Consider the following 7,461-nt stretch of genomic DNA (forward strand, 5'->3'; position numbering starts at 1 on the left):
TTGGTCTCTATACTTCCTATCTTACAATGCAAGTTACATAATAAGGTCGGTTTATATATACAGGCTTTAACTCGCCTTTGGGCCTTGGGCCTTCATAAAGCGCCATCATTCTTACATCTTCATGGGCTTCTAATCTTCATAAAGTTAATCCGGCTGCTCCTGGCCGGTTTACGTCCAGTAATAATATCCCCAACATTAGGCCCCAGATTGGTTTGAATTTGTTCATGTCAATCTTCAACACTTAGAAAAATTCTTGCTCTGGCATCTTTGTATAAATCTGGTAAATTGCCGTGACGTCATCCTTTAAATCCGCAACCAATCTTATGATCTCATCTACCTGTTGAAGCTGAAGATGCTCTTCATTAATGATTGTTTCAACCCTCGAGGCATCATCCTTAATAATTATCCATTTCCAGCTCCTCGATTTCCGCACTTGTCGCTTTATCGCTTCACCTTATAAATAAGACCACGGGTCCTTCTCCTTTTTCCCCTTCATCTCCTTCACTTCGTCTTCCTCCTCGCGACACCTCTGCCCCTGAGCGCCGCTGCCGTCACGGAGCTTCACCTCTGCTTCGACAAAGGCCGCTGCATCAGCCTGATCTTTACCAGAGACACGTGGTGATCCTCCGCTGCTTCCTCCTGCACCAGTAAGTTTCTCCTCTCCTCACCCCAGATCTGCCATTAGGGTTCGGTGTTCTTCATAACCTGAAACTGTTCCTCCTTTAGTAACACCAATGGCCAGTTAGATTTAAACGTTTTCAGTGCCCTTTGTAGTTTAAACTCCCTTTTTCTTGTTAAGGCACCTGCTTGATATCAAACTCATCTGAACTTACTGAGCCTTTTGAGCACTTGAAATTAGAACATAATATATTTTTATTATCCAACGCACGGTAGATCTGAAATTTCCATGCCAAACTATGAAATCTGTTTTACCTTACTTAGCCCTTTTCATCTTAGATCTGTATCCTCTTTACCATGTAGGCGGGTTACCCTTGTAAAAACAATCTATCTCATCCCATTAGTCCCCTGGTAAACCGGCAAACCCCCTTTACATTCATTGTAACAGTCCAGTTTAACAACACATGTATACCCTTGATATGACCTTGTCAGTTATTATTGTATCAGTCTTCGGTTTACGCAATTTCACATATCTGTATATCTTTATCCCATTGCATCTTGCATATCATCATGAATGATTTGTAAACCAGCATTTCTTTTCCAGCTTTTCGTTTCACAATGGCCAAACTGTTTGCCGCTTGCAACTAGGCTCCTTCCCGGATCACGGAAGAACAGTTGAACGGAATGGTCAGTATCGGCACCTTGCCCAAGAAAACGGAAATTCAGTGGCAAGTTCCAGGAATAGAGAATCCTCCTACCCCGAGGCAGGGTGAGGTAGTGGTCTTTGTCGACCACATAGGCCGTGGTTTCAAACCGCCCGGGTCGAAGTTTTTCCGGGATGTTCTTGCTAGTTTCCAACTCCATCCTCAAGATATCGGACCCAACTCGGTGTCCAATCAATGCAACTTACAAGTCTTCTGTGAAGTGTACTTACAAGAAGAACCAACTGGTGAGCTGTTCCGGGACTTTTTTCATCTGAACTTGGTGGTGTCTCTATTCAAAAGTGGAAGGAAGTTGAATTCCTTCATGCCAAACTGCACAGTAACCCTAAGGAATGGAACCAGACTTGGTTCTACTGCATAGATACCTCTCCTGAAGATGAGAACCCTCTTCCAGGCTACCGTGATCACCGGCTTTCCAACACTCATCCAATGCCGCAACGTTTAAGTTCTGCAAAACGAGCCAAATATGCCCCTCAACTCGCCAAGCTCCGGGCCTTTATGGTCAACGGTTTATCAGGCGTTGATTTTGTGCGTTGCTGGATATCTTGGAGCGTCTTGCCACTAAGCCGCCGCCCTGGTTTAATGTGTGAGTATACCACTAAGGTTGAAGACCCCCAACGCCACATCAACATTCAGATAACCAATGAAGAGGTCACTGAAGGTGCTAAGAAAATTTTGAATGAACCGGAATCAGTCTGTCGCCAAACCGGATTGAACCCCTTCTACACTCAAAATAAACCGCCTGCTGTAAGCACTATGCTTCCTTTTTATCTTTGATATCTTTTAAATTGTTCAAATTGTAAACTTTCCTCTGTTTTTATGAATAGGGTGATGATCCCTTCTGGAAGCGGAAATCCGCAGATAAAGCGGCAAAGCCATCCCGTCCCAAAACCAAAGCCGTCAAGCATACCTCAAAGCGGAAAACGGCTGACCGGATCAACATGGAACTTGATGAAGATGTAGATGATCCGGAAGTTGAGGTAGAACTTGATTCACATGGCTCCCTTTTCATGCACCTCATTAACAATGATCTTTATCAGGAGGACATAGAAGGCAGCCAGGCTAATGATGTAGAGGTAATTACCCTTTCCTCCGGTTCAGACTCTATGCCAACACAAAAAACACGTCAAGCAGTCCGGAAAGTAAGCTTTTCTCATCCTCTTGCTTACTTGGATCCAACATTTATTTTGAAGACGCAGCAGCATGAAGCTCGCCGGACGACCTGACACAGTGGCCAAGAGGTCACTTCAGCCGGTTTACCTGATACCCCGGTTCGAAAGCGCCGATCTGAGGTCTCCCCCGCTTTTGACAATTTTTATCCCCATGCAAGTTATTTCAGACAACCTCTTAATCCATCCGATTCAAATTATCAGGTGACACCTCCCTCATCTTCTAGCCAATCAACAGCAACCCAACTCCCTCCTCTTAAAACTATAGTTGGGTAAGCATTCAAACTCTTTCTTCAAATGCATTGCAAATCTTGAATAAGATGCTAAACCTTTTTTTAATTTTGTTTGCAGAGCCAAAGCCATACCCAACAAGAAAGCTCGGGTCAACAATCCGTCAGAAGACCAAGTGGTTTTTGAAGAAGAGCAAATAGGAGAACCGGACCAAACTCATGAACTGGAGGGTCCTCATCCTGAAGCTACCTTTGATGAACCGCCCCTTCAAGACCAGAATATTGATGAACAACCAGAAGCTGATCCTGCTATGCCTGACATTGAACCGACAGCTCCAAACCGGGCTAGTCCAGTGAGAGGTACTGATACTCCATCATCACCCGCAAAAACTACTGATGGCCAAGGAGATGATGTTATCATTACTGGCATGGGCCACAGCTCTCCTGGCCATCCTGTAATCTTGGCCCAACATAGTGCCAGAGAAGAGTGTGTTGCCAGGGAAAAGGGTAAATGGAGCACTAACTTATCAAGCTATGCTCATCTCAGTGCTGAAGAACTTCACTCCGGTTTCTTAAACCGTCTGCACTCAAACCGTGACTATGAAGCCGGTTTGGTGAACCTGATGAAGGAACTCTATGAGGTATTTTCATCTCCCTTTATTTCTTGATTCCAAAGTTGAAACACTAGCCCAGGTAGCCCCCAAGGGCCGTTTTATGATGTTAATCTTAAACCGGGACTTTGTAATACTTTAATCCTCTCCTGCTGACCCTCAAAATGTAAGGCCCTTAGTGAAAACAAAACCGATACTTTACCAATGCAATTATGTAGCTTTCCTCAGTGTAGCCCCCAAGGGTCGGTTTAGCTTTGCGAGGTAATCTGGGTCTTGAAATCCATGCGTCCATTTTGAACAGATGTACATTAGACCCCAAGTGTCAAGGATAATGCTTGCATTGTTCTAGAGACTTATAAAAGATGTATTGATAACAGAGCAAATAGGCATTAGCCCCCAAGTACGAAGTGCATAACTTGTTATACACTTAGTACTTAGAAAAAACATATCCTGTTGTTGACATATCTTCGCTGTTACAGACCGAGCTAAGCAATAGAGACGCCCGAACTGCTGATTTGCAAGAGAACGTGAAGTCCCAGCAAGCAGAGGCTGTGAAAGCCAAGGAGGAGTTGACCAAAGCCCCGACAACTATGGAAAAGCTAAAGGAGTCTTTTAACAAAGAACATGCTGACTGGGAAACCGAGAAGGCCGGTTTAACCAAAAGAGCCGAGGATGCCGAAGCAGCCCTGAAGCCAGTTGTAGATGAACTGACTGGTTTGAAGCGGCAAATCAACACTATGACGTCCGCTGTATTTGGTAAGTATCTCCTTATGTTGTTTGTCCAATTCATGATACCTTATTGTTTACCAGTCTGGCTGATATTAAACCATGACATGCACTCGCATTACTCATCTGGGTGCTGATATGCGGATGAAGCTTAAAGAGGCGCATACCTTAATAGAACAACTTTACTTTGGATCCCAGCATGCTATATGCACTACAGCCTACAATAAACCGGCGCCATCACTGATAAAAGAAACTCTTGAGAAGCTGACCATGTTACCAACCCGGATTACCGAACTGAAGAAGGCAGCCGCAAGAGTAGGAGCGCTGACCGCACTAATCCGGGCCAAAGCATGGATTCCAGATCTTGAAGCGGATGATATCATTAAAGGATATCCAGGTGTGAAGGAGGACGGTTCAAACTTCGACAATGATGATCTCCGAAGGCTGACAAAAGAAATGCGGCCAATAGCCAGCAAACTGGCAGAAGACACGGACTTATCTCATTTCCAGCCGGCTTACGACACTGAAGGGAAGAGACAGCCTGCCGAGATCCATGAAGTCGAAGAACTTGTGCCTCCAATCCGTAAGCATACTTACGCTCCTGACATTAACCCCTCCAGCCTTATCCATGAATAAGTCGTGTTTCAAGCTTTAATCGGAATCGATTGGTCAATGGTTGATTTCCAGCGTCTGGGGAGGGATGAAGAAGAAGTGATTGCACCAAATGACCCTCAACCATCAAACCGTCCAGCCGAAGCATCTTAAACCGGCAGCCGATTTACCAGCTATTGTGTGCCAATGCTTAAAAACAATTATTCAATTGGAGCTGTTTTGAAGCTTCTTGTAATAGGATAGAAAAAACTCCTTTATTTGTCATGCCATCGAGCATGTTTTGTGGTGCTTTGATATTGTGAAAACTTGCTCCACTTTTTGGGATCTATTTATGCATAGCCCATGATGATTTGTGTTCCTGGATACAAGAACTTGAAAGTGTCCAAGTGGTTTACCACTGGACGGGTTATGATGCCCAAAAATATACAATACTTGGATGGATAATCAAAGTTTGTATAAAAAATAATATCTGCAACATACCTCGTTGGCTGACCAACTGCTTGTATGGTAAAGGTGTAAACACCAACCCGGAGCATTGATCACTCCGTCCTTAATTTGCCGGATTATGATAATAAACCGTATCGGGATATAATAAACACCGGGTTTTCCTTATAACACTGGTGACTTGTTAGTCAAAACCAGACCAGGTTAATGAACGCCGGATTATAACTGATCATGTACTGACAACTTGTAGTTGAAAGCCAAGCCGGGTCAAGGACACCGGTTTATCAGAAGATATTATGAACCTTAACAAAGGTGAAAAACTTGGAAAATATAACTCAAAAAGAACATGCGAGGCTTTTTACGAGCTGCCAAGCTCCAAATCGAGGCTTTTCATGGGCTGCCAGGTCACTGAGTTAAACCATTTTACAAAGCCTTTTTAGATGGACCTCAATCTTTAACCAATCACCGATTTAACTGTGACAAGTTCAGGGTCCATGGGATTGACTTGTCAAACGTTTGATGGGTCATACCAGGTGTACCTGGACGGAGTGACTTACTTAAAGAGGCAGGATAACCCGGGGTTTTAGGTGAATACACCTGGCTTCCAAGCCTGGCTTGATAGCCTATTACAAGGGTTCAAAACTCATTGTTCTTTGAGAAGCAAAGAGCCCCCAGGTAATATGTGAGTTGTGCTTGGTGGTTACCTATGTTTGAGTTGTGCGTAATGTAACAGACTCTCTTTGGCTCCACATAATTTCCTTTTGGCTTAACGCCTATCAAGAGGTGTAGCTATGGTGTGACAACAACCAAGTCCCCTAGTGACATCCTTTTGTGGTGTTTAAACCGATCAAGAGGTGTAGCTATGGTGTGACAACAACCAAGCCCCCTAGTGATATCCCTTTGTGGTGTTTAAACCGATCAAGAGGTGTAGCTATGGTTCGGATACGACCAAGCCCCCTAGTGATTTTCTTTATATCCGTGTGGCCGTATAAGCCGGTTTAACAAAACTCTGTTGTATCAACAGAAGCGCCTTGTAAGCTCACACATGATTGAATAAGAACAGAGACCCCGCTTTATTCGAGGCTCCGGTTTATTATATAATATATACATTGTCATAAATATGTACATAAGAAGAGCTTGTGGCTCAAGTATAGTAAGGCTGAAGAAGAGCTATATTCCACGACCGCTTGGTCTCCTCCTCCGATTTACGTGAGTCTTTTTGCTCTCGAACATCAATGAGGTAATATGACTCGTTGTGCAGATTCTTGCTGACCACAAAGGGTCCTTCCCAAGGTGGGGATAACTTGTGCATATCAGTCTGATCTTGGATGAGCCGGAGCACCAAATCACCCTCTTGAAAGGTTCTGGTCTTAACCCGGCGGCTGTGATAACGTCGGAGATCTTGTTGATAAATCACCGAACATGCTGCTGCAAGATCGCGCTCCTCATCTAACAAGTCCAGTGAGTCCTGACGTGTTGTCTCATTATCAGCTTCAATATAAGCTGCCACACGAGGCGAGTCGTGACGTATGTCACTAGGAAGAACTGCCTCCGCTCCATAAACCATGAAGAAAGGCGTGTAACTCGTAGATCTGTTGGGTGTGGTGTTGATGCTCCATAACACAGAAGGTAACTCGTCAACCCAACAACCCGGTGTCCGTTTCAAAGGAACCATAAGCCGGGGTTTAATACCTCTCAAAATTTCTTGATTTTCCCTCTCCGCTTGACCATTAGACTGGGGGTGAGCCGCCGATGCTATATCAAGCCAGATGTGCTCATGTTGGCAAAATTCCCCCATCTCTCCTTTTGACAGATTAGTACCATTATCAGTTATAATACTGTGTGGAAAGCCAAACCAGAATATCACCTTTTTCATGAATTGTACCGCCGTGGCCGCATCACACTGACTGACTGGCTGTGCTTCCAACCATTTGGTGAATTTGTCAACTACCACTAATAAGTGGGTCTTTTTGTCCTTGGAGCACTTAAAGGGTCCAACCATATCAAGCCCCCAAGTCACAAACGGACACGTTATTGGAATCATCCTCAACTCCTAAGCCGGAATATGAGCACGGTGTGTGAATTTTTGACAACCGTCACATCTTTTGACTAAGTCCTCCGCATCAGCGTGAGATGATAACCAATAAAAACCATGGCGAAAAGCTTTAGCTACCAAAGACTTTGAACCGGCATGGTGACCACAATCCCCTTCATGGATTTCTCGCAAAATCTCACAACCCTCTTGAGGAGAGACACAACGCTGAATTGCCCCTAAGATGTTGTAACGATGTAACTCTCCGTTGAGTATGGTCATTGACTTGGAACGCCG

The sequence above is a fragment of the Triticum aestivum genome, chromosome 3A (genome assembly GCF_018294505.1).
Source record: "Triticum aestivum cultivar Chinese Spring chromosome 3A, IWGSC CS RefSeq v2.1, whole genome shotgun sequence".
In the NCBI taxonomy this organism is placed as follows: Eukaryota; Viridiplantae; Streptophyta; class Magnoliopsida; order Poales; family Poaceae; genus Triticum; species Triticum aestivum.